General features: G+C 37.1%; 1 protein-coding gene across 1 annotated transcript in view; it reads right to left on the bottom strand.

Moving 5' to 3' along the window:
* LOC115232548 (solute carrier family 35 member F5) overlaps positions 1-12,379 on the bottom strand; it is a 123,776-nt gene extending 111,397 nt beyond the window's left edge. Inside the window, exon 1 of the mRNA XM_029802491.2 lies at positions 12,001-12,379. The gene's annotated coding sequence lies outside the window, so the exon portion shown is untranslated. The remainder of the gene's footprint in view (positions 1-12,000) is intronic.
* Positions 12,380-13,953: the final 1,574 nt, after the last annotated feature.

Below are 13,953 nucleotides of genomic sequence, written 5' to 3'. Positions count from 1 at the left end.
ACCAGATCATTCTACACATCTGTGTGATTTTTCACACAATTCCACCCAGCCGTTTGACCGTGAATCCCAAGACAAGAAAGAATTGCCCATGTCAAATTTATATGTATAGATTTTGCTGCCAGAGAACTTCTGCAGGATTTTACCAACTTTTCAATATCTAGATCCATTTTTGGTCAGTAAACGTAACTTCTCATAAGTGTCTTCATCCTTGAATTTCCTGGATGTCTAGTGTGGTATTCCTTTAACATTTGATTTTGTAGTGAGACAGGTATTATGACCCTCTGTACTTACATAAGCACATTATCACATACTGAATACGAATTCAAAACTATGTTACATCCAGCCACACATATATATTCTTTTATTTGTTTCTTTGAGCGTGATTGTTACCAACGTTGCCTCACTGGCACCTGTGCCGGTGGCACGTGTAAAAAGATTCGAGAGAGGTTGTTGCCAGTACCGCCTGACTGGCGCCCGTGCCGGTGGCACGTAAAAAGCAACCACTACACTCTCGGAGTGGTTGGCGTTAGGAAGGGCATCCAGCTGTAGAAACTCTGCCAGATCAGATTGGAGTCTGGTGCAGCTATCTGGTTCGCCAGCCCTCAGTCAAAATCGTCCAACCCATGATAGCATGGAAAGCGGACGTTAAACGATGATGATGATGATGATCTTACTATCGCTTTTATTTTCATGATAAACTCGTCTGTCTGTTTTAATTTTCATTTCCTCCAATGTGACAGGCAATTCATGCACAACGTTGCACAATATATATTTGATTTTATTTCATTTTCAACTCTTAATGCCACTTTCACTGTGTTTTCTAGTGGTTCGCTGTATTTTGCTATTAACTTTGACAAACCATCTGCATGTCCAAATTTTTTTAAATGGCAAATACTCCATCTTGAAGTCATAATTTAGTACAACTGTTCCCTTGCACTGCAATCTGTTGGCTGATTGTGTGATGGATGGATGGATGGATATGGTACTGCACAGGTGTCGAAACCATAATGATATCTGTGAGACAGCAGATGATGGAGGTATGTTGGATTGTTGGTATCTTTATTATTTATGTGCCCTTTTCAAGCCTAGCCAGGCTCATGGGCCCGGTTTCTGTGACGTATGTGTTCCCCCCAGCTGGATGGGATGCCAATCCATCGCAGGGTTACTCAAGAAACAGGAAGAAAGTGTGAGAGAAAGTTGGGGCGAAAGAGTACAACAGGGGTCGCCACCACCTACTGCCGGAACCTTGAGGAGCTTTAGGTGTTTTCGCTCAATAAACACACATAGCCTGCCTGGGAATTGAAACCGCAATCCTCCGGCCGCGAGTCCGCTGCCCTAACCACTGGGCCATTGCGCCTCCACGGATTGTTGGTATGGCTGTGGAATAGTATTCCAGCACATCTTTTTGTTATATATATATATATATATATATATATATATATTATATATATATATATATATATATATATATATATATAATATATATATATATATATATATATACACACACACACACACACACACACATCATATGTTGTGTTTAACATTTGTTTTTCCACACTAATATAGCTTAGATAAGATTTTTGTAGTCAGATACTTTTCCAAACACCAACAGTTATCTATTTTTCAAGTAAGGAATGATTTTCTTTTTATTGCAGAGGAATTCAAAAATGCAAAGCTAGCAGATGATTTATTGACAGGAAGTGCCAATGAACATCACTGGATGCAGCTCAGCTACAACCAGTGATATCGTCATTTGTAGCCGAGCTGCAAATGGTAAAGTCGGTGAAACCATAGCTTTATGTAGGTTGTAAGCATTTACACACACACACACACACACACACCATTATTTACTTAGATTGTGGTGGCCATGCTGGGACACCACCTTGAAGAATATTAGTCAAATGAATCAACCAAAGTACTTTTTTTCTATCGATCTCTTTTGCCAAACCACTAAGTCACAGGGACATAAACACACCCACACCAGTTGTCAAGGAGTAGTGAAGGACAAAAACCCAAAGACACACATACATAGATTATACGACAGGATTCTTTCAGCTTGCATCTACCAAATTTGGTCAGCCCAAAGCTATAGTAGGTGTCATGCATTGGGATTGAACTTGGAACCATGTGACTGGAAAGCAAAATATGTCATTCATTCATACAGTGATTCGTAGACATAAAGATTATCATATAGACAGGGCATATTTCACAAATTTCACTCATAGATAACCCAAGACTACTCATGCATGCATGCATGAACACACACACACACACACACACACACAATGTACCCTGTCAAAAACGAGAAAGTGAAATTTTTCTATAAAACACAATATCTCTCATGCACCAGATGGCATTTGCTAAAAAGCATTCGTGAAGTAAAATCATGTAGCAACACCAAATGGCGGTGCCCCAGCATGGCCACAGCTTGTGAGCTGAAACTAAATAAAAAAAAATTTTTTTTTTAAATCGTTCATTTTTTTTATTGTTGGTGTCTTGTTGTTTTCTGTTAAGTACAGACTGACTTAATATCATCATCATCATCATCGTTGTTTAACGTCCGCTTTCCATGCTGGCATGGGTTGGATATCCCAAATGTACTAATGCATTAATTGCTCTGCTTATAGTGCCATGCTTCCATGTAGCAGAAAGTCCAAACTCGATCAATGCAAAATATCTGCAGAAGCTCAACTTACCAATACAATGCTCTACTTCATTGATAAATTACATCATCTAATTCCAACTGAGAATCACTAAAAACCACATTGTCATCTACAGTTCTATATTTAAGAGATGAGGAATTATATACATTATTTACATTAGTTCCATCATGATTTTATGCAAGAACAGTTTATGTTCCAACACTAGCTTAGGAGTGTCGACATTTTTTCTATGAAAATCCCTATTTTTTTACTGCTGTGTTGCCATTTTTCGGTGTATTTCAACCAGAAAAATGTTCACTTAAAGAGTATAACAAGCTACATAATGCAAAAATCTCTCTATATATAAAGCTGAAGTTGTCTGTGTATGGCATGTTTGGTAGCCTTCAACTAACACTATCTCCTCCGAGACCCTGCACCGCAAGTTGACCAAAATTGAAAGCATGATAGAAGAAGGCTTGCTCTTCCTTCCGTAGAAGATAAACTTCAAATTGGACCATGTTAACACCAAAAATTATTAACATCAAAAAGGTGCTTTTTTTTCCCTATGAAAATCCCTATTTTTTACGATTTTTTGACTGCTGTGTTGCCATTTTTCGGTGTATTTCAACCAGAAAAATGTTCACTTAAAGAGAATAACAAGCTACATAATGCAAAATTTTTACTTTTCAAAAATACCAATTCTAAAGGGTTGAAACAAACCCGAGCAACGCCAGGCGATACTGCTAGTAAGATAATATTTCCAGGTCTTATTACTCTCCCAGGCAGTGAGCTGGCAGAATCATTAGCACACTGAGCAAAATGCTTTGTGGCATTTCAATTGTCCTTAAGTTCTGAATTCAATTCCCACTGAGGTCGACTTTGCTTTTCATCCTTTCAGGGTCGATAAATTAAGTAGCAGTGAAGCACCAGGGATCAAAGTAATGAACTTGCCCCCTCTCTCCAAATGGCTGCCCTGGTGGCAAAATTTGAAACCATTACTATTGAGCTTGTGCCTATAAAGAGACTGTTTCAAAAACTCCTTCACTCCTCCCTATGCATCTACATCTAAGGTTTTATGCCAGTTAGGAAGCACTCCATCGGTTACGACGATGAGGGTTCCGATTGATCCAAATCAACGGAACAGCCTGCTCGTGAAATTAACGTGTAAGTGGCTGAGCACTCCACAGACACTTGCACACTTAACGTAGTTCTCGGGGATATTCAGCGTGACACAGAGAGTGACAAGGCCGGCCCCTTGAAATACAGGTACAACAGAAACAGGAAGTAAGAGTGAGAGAAAGTTGTGGTGAAAGAGTACAGCAGGGACCGCCACCATCCCCTGCCGGAGCCTCGTAGAGCTTTTAGGTGTTTTCGCTCAATAAACACTCACAACACCCGGTCTGGGAATCGAAACCGCGATCCTATGACCGCGAGTCTGCTGCCCTGACCACTGGGCCATTTATGCCAGTACAGCAGTAATCAAGAAAGGGGGAAATAACTTAGAAGATAGGGTACCATATGGATTGTGAGTCTATATCCTAGATTAAGGATTAATCTTTTACTCTTTTACTTGTTTCAGTCATTTTGACTGTGGCCATGCTGGAGCACCGTCTTTAGTCGAGCAAATCAACCCTAGGACTTATTCTTTGTAAGCCCAGTACTTATTCGATCGGTCTCTTTTGCCGAACCGCTAAGTGTCGAAGACGTAAACACACCAGCATTGGTTGTCAAGCAATGCTAGAGGGACAAACACAGACACACAAACATATACACACACATACATATATATATATATATACACATATATACGACAGGCTTCTTTCAGTTTCCGTCTACCAAATCCACTCACAAGGCTTTGGTCGGCCCAAGGCTATAGCAGAAGACACTTGCCCAAGATGCCATGCAGTGGGACTGAACCCGGAACCATGTGGTTGGTTAGCAAGCTACTTACCACACAGCCACTCCTGCGCCTTTTTAATATCTGGGCCAGATCCAAACCTAGATATTGTTAGGGGCTACGCCAAAAGTAAAACAAATCAACTAAAGAAAGATTCATTCATAGAAAGAAGAGTTTCGAAGGCCACAATGAGGCCCTTGGGGCCAAGGTAGAGAACGACTGTCCTAGATACACTCAACATGAAAAAATTGATAGGATGGTTAGGGCAGGAATACCTATCAGTTCAAGAGCTTACTTGAGGTTAAACAACAGGCAGGAGAAATGATTGATAAATACAGGTTAGAATGGACAGAATGTCTCATTTTTAAACAGATAGGGCCAAAGGGCAAGGATGCTAAGATAGTTTTGTGACATTTCATGATGCCACAATTTATCTTCTCCACATGACACAAAGTAACCACGGTATCTTGTTCCAGTTACATCCCATCTCACATGACATTGACCTATGTACCATTCATTTAAATAATACAGTTCTAGATTTAAGAGATGAGGAATTATTTACATTATTAACATGACAGATATTTGTCCTCATCTTGTTTGTTGTTAAAACAGAATTTCGGCTGATATACCCTCCAGCCTTCATAAGGCGTCTTGAGGAAATTTCAAACCTGGGTTATAATTCCTAAGGTATTTTTCGATATTATTATTTAGGTCACTGCCTGGAATTGAACTCGGAATCTTGGGATTAGTAGCCCGTGCTCTTAACCACTACGCCATATGCCCGTCATATGTAAATAATGTATATTCATTTAAAGTATACTGATTTTATCAACATCAATATTAAAACTAAACAAGGGTATACATTTAAAAAAAAATTTTGTTTTAAATTTCTAAAGAACCCTGTTTGTCAGCAAAAATTGCACCATTAAGATTGGTGCCATAACTATTTGAACCAAACTGTATACGTTATTCACATTCCTTATTGCACTGACAGCTACACTGAATAACAGAGATGAGAAGATGCAACCTTGTTTAATGCCTTTTTAAATTGAAAATTAACTAGATATCTCATCTTTGATTTTAAATTTATGCACACACAAACCTATAAAATTATCAAATGCAACAAGAATTACAAATTCAATTCGATGAGAAAAAAAGAAAAAATAAAGATCATAGCTATGGAATCAATGCAAATTTTAAATCCTGATTGCAGTTATGACAAAACTATGATTTACTGGTTCTGGTCAGAAAGATGAGGAGTCTTGATAGTGGTAAAAAATTTCAACTGCTGTATTTCTGGAGATGACAAGCTTAATGTAACTGTGAAATTTGCCCTTTACGGAAAGAATTGATAATCACCTTTCAAGTTGTCTAGCTAGGCTTACTCTATCCAAAATGATTAAACACATACTCTCGCAGTCTGCACTTTTTACAGAGAGAGTGCTGGCAACAAGGATGAAATTTGCACATCGTTAAAATGTCATTGATGTATCTTAAAAGGTATCCCAAAATCGAAAGTAAATCAATACTTGATTGCTTTTCTTTTTTTTCTTCTCTTTTTTTTTTCTGTGCATGCTCACTTTCAAAGTTCTGTACAAGATGTTTATGCAACGAGAGAAGAACATAACAGACACCATCTGCAGCGTACTGTAGTTTGTTTAACCCTTTCATTACCAACCTCGCGGAAACCGGCTCTGGCTCTGTAGTACAAATGTCTTGTTTTCCATAAGTTTTGAATTAAAATCGTCCACCAAACCTTAGTCGCAATTTATGTTCCTAACACTAGCTTAACGATAACTAAGTAATTTTACTAAATTCTTGTTATATTTAAAGAATTGAAAGAAACACAGAGCATCTCAACAGAAATATGGTAACAAAAGGATTAGAATATATAATAGAGAAACAATTCTTAACCCTTTTGATACCAACCTGCCTGAAACTGGCTCTGGTTCTGTAGTACAAATGTCTTGTTTTCATAAGTTTTAAATTAAAATCTTCCACCAAACCTTAGTCACAATTTATGCTCCTAACACTAGCTGAATGATAACTAAATTATTTTACTAAATTCTTTGTTATATTTAAAGGAATTGAAAGAAACACAGAGCATCTCAAAATAAATACAGTAACGAAAGGGTTAAGGAAATACCAGCAGAAACATTATTCCAATTATTTCTAAAAGCCCAAGTTAATGAACCATCAAATGAAGAACATAGCTTTCAGATCTGAACTGGCATATGTTCACTGACAGTGACAATATACTCCTGGGGAAAGGCTGAACACTGTGAATGCTTTCTTTAAATATAGAACCTTTGTGCACAATCAAAAAGGCAGCTTAAGTGTGATGGAGATGCTGTGGGGAAATCTAATTACCTTAAAGGTTCAATTTGAAAAGTTAACCACCTGTGAAATACTAAATTCAATTCAATCGAATATATTCACCCTATCAAGAATTCAACCATCTTGCAGTGTAAGGAATCCTTTTATGTTAAATTTAGTAAAAAAAAAATTGAGTACTTGATAAAATGATAAAGCCAGCAGGTGTGTGTGTGTGTGTGAGTCTGTGTGTGTGCTCACATACTGTGATAATAGAACATTTGGCCATTCAGATAGAAAACACCCACATCAATATCTAACAACAATAACTGTGTAACCAAGTGTTTCACTTTTGAGCAGAAGTTTTACAGATTTATATTGTCTGAATTGCTTTTGCAAAATATATTTAGCAGGCTTCTCTTCAAAAATCCCAAATTTTTCAGTTTATTTTTTGCTCAAACCTAAAATAGTAGAAAGATAACAACATGTATCAATAGATATGAGGACAAACACGAGCTTGTGATCAGGGTTATAATATCTACAGCCTGTGGACTATATCTAAAATGCATTTGTTGTTCCCCAACATCAAAAATTCTATGAACAAGTCAATGGTGTAGCCTCTACCTGACACTCAATCTGCTATAAATAGCAACCAAATCACCCTAAAAAACAAAAAAAAAAGGGGGAGAGGATAAATTAAATAATGTAGCCCAGAGCACAATATAACCGGAGAAAAGAAAAATATCCTTTTCTACTCTAGGTACAAGGCCCGAAATTTTGGGAGAGGGGGACAGTCGATTAGATTGACCCAAATACACAACTGATACTTAATTTATTGACTCCGAAAGGATGAAAGGCAAAGTTGACCTCCACAGAATTTGAACTCAGAATGTAAAGACAGATGAAATACCACCAAGCATCTTCCCCAGCGTGCTAACATTTAAAAAAATGTCAAAGCTGGAATGCCTTTGCTGTGATCAAAACCAATTTGTGGTTAAGGGGCAACTTATAACAACTTATGTACTTCAACATGGTACACAGTAAAGTGAGACAGACAAGAGACCATGGATGACTTACTTTTCTCACAGAGCATATTCAATGAACGCACTGCAGTTCAAAGTTCTGAGATGCTGCAGAGGTGGAAAAGACCCACCACAGAAGACAAAGTGCTACAACAATAGTGCTCCATAAAACGCACATGCACACAAGCTGAGGTCTGTTAGAAGTCAGAGCATTATGGAAAATGATGGTCTATTAGGGCTAGTATATCAAGCCTGTGTACCTCTCCATAAACCCATCGTTATCATCATCATTGAACGTCTGCTTGCCATGCTAGCATGGGTTTGACGGTTTGACAGGAACTAGTAAGCCAGAGAACTGCACCAGGTTCCAGTCTGATTTGGTATGGTTTCTACAGCTGGATGCCCTCTCTAACACCAACCACTCCAAGAGTGTAAATGGATGCTTTTCACAGACCACCGGCACGAGAACGATTTCATTTGGTTTGACGAGTCTTCACAGGCACGGTACATCGCCAAAGATCTCCCGGATAGCTGTTCTGCATTCAACTATCAGAATTTGAACAAATTCCAGAGACGGGCGTAAGTTCCAGCTCAGCTGATGAGATACAAATTTTCAAACTCAACATTGTAGGAGACTAACGGAAATAATTCGGTTATACAGAATTTTACTATAGCAAAGAGCGCTCTGATCTAGGACATTACATCGTGAGGTGGAATGACTTTATCAGGGATACTGCGCAAATTCCTTTAACAACTGAGGAACAGCAGATTCCCTGCACCGTTAAATCAGTAAATTAATGATTTGGCCAAGGGGTAATAATACCGATTTATTTATTACACAGGCAGAAAGGTCACGAATTTGTATAGGAGATGAGTGACTGGATTTGAACTCAGAACAAATAATTACGACAGTGTTTCGAGCATAACAGATGTCTGCAACTCTACCGACTGGTTTCTCATAACTTAACTGAAAAATAGATATTTTTGAGACAAAATTTGTGCAACAAATACGTGTATAATAGGATTATATCGGAAGTTGATTTGAAAAAAAGGTGGCGGTTAATTCGCGCACTTCATCTAGGGAAACGAAGTCGAGGTGTGTCAATTATTCAACCTCACCCCCAAATGTTTTTTTTTAAACAGATCAAATTCCGATATAATCGTATTCTACACCAAGTGAAAGGCATTTGAGAAAGTTATGAGAAAACAAATCGACGTGTATGAATTATCGGTACTACTTGAGAACAGTGGTCCCGGTGCGCGCACTCGCATAGTCGCGCATCCGCGCTAGCTAGTCATGACCAGTCGATCCTTACTTTGTGTTTTTGTGTTTTATTTAATTTGTTTAGCAAAAATTATTTGTTTTGTGTTTTATTTACTTTGCTAGGGAGTCGTTGTAGGATCGACTAGTCACGACTAGCTAGCGCGGATGCGAGAGTGCGCGCACCGGGACCACTGTTCTCAAGTAGTACCTGAATTATCCAAAGCCCCACCGAAAAACATTGTTACAAGTTTCGATATAACCCAAACCCTACATCGGCACCGACTCCGATTATATATAAATAATGGCTTTCTTTCGTTTTGAGTCGATCTCTGTAAACATTGTCCTCGGTAATTTCTAAATAATTTCTTACACTATTTGAAATATATAAGTCGGCAAATTTGAATGGAAGAGCTGTACTCAACAATATTGACCCAGTTCAATGCCGGTATCTGATTTAATCGATCGAAAAGCAATGATTAAAGTCGAATCAACAATCCCCCCGACGGGATGTGGACGCAGGGTTAGAAGCTGATAAGACGACCATTCATTCAAACTGTAGACAACGACCATATGATTGAACAAAGGGTGAAGTGAGATAATCGAATTGTGATTTGTCTTTTTTTTTATTTTAATCACCAATAAATATAGTCAACGAAAAACTGATGATAGGAGGGGAAAATAAAAGATAAGCAACAGACAGACACGAGACATGTTTAGATAACCAATTAAAAATACACAACATCGCAACAGTTGACAATTTGTCATTCTGAAATCACCTCAAGGTTTTCACATACAGAATTTAACTGAAAAAAAAAAAAAAACATGATTTTTAATTGTAGATATTTTTCTACAAAAGCTTAAAAACCACAACCAGATTAAGGGAGATTGTTGCGACGTTCCAAGGATAAAATCATAACATATTCACGAGCATTATTATATACACTGGAATAATAAACATATGGATCGGACACTAGCGTTCAGGGATATAATAAAGGTGCTCTATTGACTTTTAGCGGTCCCAATTTCTTCTTATTATTATTATTTGTTAGTGGGGGCGGGGTGTACTTTGCCGTATTTCTTCCGGCTGTTGACATTTTGAGTTCGAGTCCCGCCGAGGTCAACATTGCCTTTCGTTCCACCAGGATCGATCAAATAAAGTAATAAGTAGGTAGTATGGCCGATGAAATCGACTAATCCCTTCCATTTACTGACCTTAAATCTAAATCAGATATTATAATTATTATTATTATTTACCAACAATTTTAAAAAGACAATTTACAAAAAGGATTTTAAGAGGGTACCGCATACTAATGTGCTACAAAATACTTTTATAAAAACAAAGATAGGTGTGGGCGTAGAAAGTCAGTGGTACCAATGGACAGGGGTTAATCTCTTCTAACCACAGGGTTAAAAGAGATTTGATCTCTTCTAACCCTAACTGGTACGAAGTGGAGGGGCAATAGTAACAGACGAAACTGAAGCAGAACGATGTCTTGAGGTGTCAACTGAGTCATACTAATCTGGGCTACATCCCTATTGTTTTTTTGTTGGATGAGAGGGTTATTAAGTACAACATCCGCTCTTTTATGAGGGGAAAGGAGTCGGTCGGGTATAATGGCATTCTTTTACAACTTATTTTTATCAACGGCAAAAATAAAAGTGATGAAAATGTAAAGGGGTTCGAATTGGGGATGCGAGACTGACAGGACTTTAATAATGGTGTTACAACGTACGTGGACACACACAGACACACACACAAAAATACACTATACATATTTATATGTGTGTGTGTTTGTGTCATATACACACATACACATGTACATGAAGGTATATGGCATACTGTAAAATCCTCTGAGTTGTAAAGGTAGATGGAGGATTAAAGTAAAATAGAAGCAATTAATGACATCCTAAAAGATTTTAACGAAAAAAAAAAAATAGAGGCGAAACAGTTTTATTGTCGAGAATTAAAGACCACCCAGCTTTCGCCTATTCGCAATGAATAAATCATGATGATTTTATTTTTATTCAGATAAGATTCACAAAAAGCTGTTCACCACTTTATTATTGATGGTACTTCTATCGACCCTACAAGAGATTAAATGTAGCTTGTGGTTGAGATATGAACATAGAAATGAGATGGTGACTGGAATTTTAAGGGAGAGAGGAACTGACAAATGATGCCTATCATTTCCAAATTCTTCTTGGGTATATATTAGTTAAATGACTAAATTGGTTCAAAGCTAAAACCGAAACAGAGGGGTAAATTCGTTTGCTAACCATAGAATTCCTTTCAGCGCCTCAAATTCATAAATGAAGGAAAATGCGACTGGGTGGTGTTCACTCCTTCATTTAACCAGCAGCGAAAATAAACGAGGAAATCCTTAAAGACACACAATTTGTCAATAATTCAGATAAATATTCAAGGTTGTTCGTGTTAAATTTAAACTTGTTTTTAAACTTCAGATTTAATATGAAAGTTTGATGGGGTTTTTTTGTTTTTTTTTTTGTTAATGATTACAAACAAAATATACAAATACCCACATTAAAAAGAAATACGTACATATTTTTGAAATATTGATAGAACGAGAAAGAAACATGGTTATTAAATATTCATACGTGGAATGACATTTAATGTATGTGTCGAGAGAAAAGTTTATATATATTCGATTCAGATAAACAGATATAAACAAACAGGCAGATTATAATATTCATTACATACACGCAAAGAGATTAGAGAGAAAAGCGGCTGAAATGGAAATGAATGAATACGACACGAATTTGATGAGAGAAAATTGAAGTAGGAAAGAATTAAGGCTGAAAGAAAGTAATGACTATTTATTAGTATTAGTATAATCTTACCTTTCAAGTAATTTAGGATTTCCTAGTAGAGTATGAGGACAGATATTTGCAGTACATTTAATAGAGTGCTTCGTCTGCAACTGTCACTCGACGGGGGTTTAGCTTCGAGTCGTAGTATTAGCAGCAGCGACGGAACGAATAGCAGGAAATGTACTATTCACCCGAGCAAATAAATAAGCTATTTTACGAGGAAGCTTCTATCAATGTGTTTGCGGGGATTGGGTTATCGACACAGCGGCAGTAGTAAAGCGTTTTTAGTGAAGCTTTTTCACAAATAGGCAATACGCAAATAAAGAAATTCACCGAAAAAACATTTCGGTTGTTCGGGTAAATAAAATATCGAAGCGGAAGCTACTATCATAAATATCGTGAACCGAGTTATCCGCACGATATTATTAATAGTCATAGATTTTGGAGTCAATTTTACTTTTTTTTTACTGGAGGAAAAGTAAGAGATAAGTTTACCCCTCTTTCCTGTTTCCATTCTTTCTCCCTCCCTCTGTCTTCTCTCCCTGTCTTTCTTCCTTTCTTTCTCTCTCTCTCTCTCGTCCCTCATTCCCTATATATTTATCTGACCTCCTACATGTTTTCTTGGGGCTTCTTTTTTTTTTCCATAAAACTTTTCGTTTCTAAATTAATTAAAACTCTAGAATAAGACTAGTATGTATCAAAAAAGAAGTCAAAATTTATAGGGTGTGGCAAAAAATCTTTTCATTGCAAAATTCTAAGTAAATTATATTTTCTATCGAAAACGTCTAGTAGATAGGAGGGTGAAAACAGTCCTCGAAATACAATCTTATATATGAACACATACACACACACATTCACACACATATATAAAGAAAGATACACATACTCAAGCAGAATGAAATGTAGATAAACATAAATTTCACATATATATCAATCACAGTTTGTTTTCAACAGCTGTTTCATTAAGAATAAGCACAATTAAGTCTACAGTTACACCATTAAGATAGACAATTAATGAAATTTAATTGAAATTAAATTAGTTTAGAGTAATGTTCATCCCAAATCATCAGGAATACTACCAGCTATATCTGCTTTAATAAACATAAACCATTGCTGGTTTAAATACACAACACTGAGAGAATCATATATATATATATACAAATTGAGATAGGGGTTGTAAATGCAACCCTCCATGGGATAACATATATCCAATATACTGCTAGTGAAGTACCCAACAAAGTTAATACATAAATGTTAATGATTGCAATGCAATTAATTCATTTACTGTAGTATATGGGCAAAGGTAAAATGATTTACCACAAATTACTAATACAAGATACAGGGTGAGGTGAATATAATTTTATCTAAATTACGCAAAAATGAAAATAACACTGACATCTCATTCTAACAGATATATTTACCAAAATTACATAAAAATATCTTGAAACACTAAAGAGTAAATTTATTTAATAAAATCGCCATTGGCTTCAACCACAAACTCCAAATGACTTCGGAATATTTTGCAGCTCTTCTGGACGGTCTCCTTGTTTGTTGGTGAATGCTGCCATAATCCTTGCTTTCAGTTCATCTTTGTTGTTACAAGGAGTTTTGTTGGTCTCTCGCTCAACTACACCCCACACATAATAATCGAGGGGGTTGCAGACTTGAGAGTTAGGTGGCCAGATGCTAGGAGTGATGTGGTTGCAGAAATTATCTGTTAACCATGACTGAGTTCTCCTGCTTGTGTGGCATGGTGCAGAGTCCTGTAGCCAGACATAGGGTCTTCCAGCAGGCTCCCTCTTGACCCAAGGCAGCATTATCTCCTCCAGGCACTTGATGTAGACCTCTGTGTCGAGTGTGAAGCCATGTGGGAAGATGAATGGAGGCATAACATCACCATCACTAGCGATGACCCTAAACACCATGATTTAGACTAGATGGTTGATTTTTATCACTCTCTGTACATGTCCTCAAACTGACACC

This window comes from Octopus sinensis, linkage group LG2, assembly GCF_006345805.1.
Source record: "Octopus sinensis linkage group LG2, ASM634580v1, whole genome shotgun sequence".
Classification (NCBI taxonomy): Eukaryota; Metazoa; Mollusca; class Cephalopoda; order Octopoda; family Octopodidae; genus Octopus; species Octopus sinensis.
The sequence above is the reverse complement of the archived record's forward strand: the minus strand, read 5'-3'. Positions and strand labels throughout refer to the sequence as shown.